The sequence below is a fragment of the Colobus angolensis genome, unplaced genomic scaffold, assembly GCF_000951035.1.
Source record: "Colobus angolensis palliatus isolate OR3802 unplaced genomic scaffold, Cang.pa_1.0 Scaffold618, whole genome shotgun sequence".
NCBI lineage: Eukaryota > Metazoa > Chordata > Mammalia > Primates > Cercopithecidae > Colobus > Colobus angolensis.
Window position 1 is genome coordinate 142,625 of NW_012119799.1, and position 688 is coordinate 143,312.

The 688-nt window shown below is 57.8% G+C and overlaps 1 pseudogene; it reads left to right on the forward strand.

Moving 5' to 3' along the window:
* Window positions 1–312: 312 nt before the first annotated feature.
* LOC105527344 lies at window positions 313–688 on the forward strand (annotated as a pseudogene).

Below are 688 nucleotides of genomic sequence, written 5' to 3' on the forward strand. Positions count from 1 at the left end.
GTCTTCTGCCTCCAGGACCAACAGGACCCCGCACTCCGGGAATATGTTGGGCGACCAGTTCGGGCTAAGTGCTTGGCCCACAGCAGCGTCGGCCCGCAGGGGGCTCACCGACCCTCCAAATCGCTAGACCTGAGCGATTCTGATGAATTCCTTCTCCCAAGGAATGAGTCAATTCCCCGAAGAGCAAAGAGCCGAAATTCGGGTGGTTGTCTGTTTTTCATTCTGCATTCAGTGCAGAGGCCAAGTGAGGTACAAGGGAGCTGGCTCCCTGTCCGTGTCTGTCCTGTGAAATTCTGGCAAGGTCTCTCCGCGATGGCTCTCCCCACAGCTTCTGACAACCCTCTCCCCGAGGTAACGAGGAGGAGGAAGGCGAAGGACTGTGACCCGAAGGGATGACATGCGAGCGTGCTTTGAGCTGAACTCCTACTCCGGCATCACCAACAGAGAACAGCTGGCCCAAGCGATCGGCATTCAGGAGCCCAGGGTCCCAGCTCTGGTTGCAGAATGAGAGATCGCCCAGCTGAGGCAGCACCAGCGGGAACCTCGGCCCTGGCCGGGGAAATGCAGCCCTCAAGGAGGCAGGAGAAAGCAAACCACTGTCCGCTGATTCCAGACCACCTTGCTCCTCTGAGCATTTGAGAAAGATCGCTTTCCAGGCATCACCAACAGGGAGGAAGTGGCTGAGTAG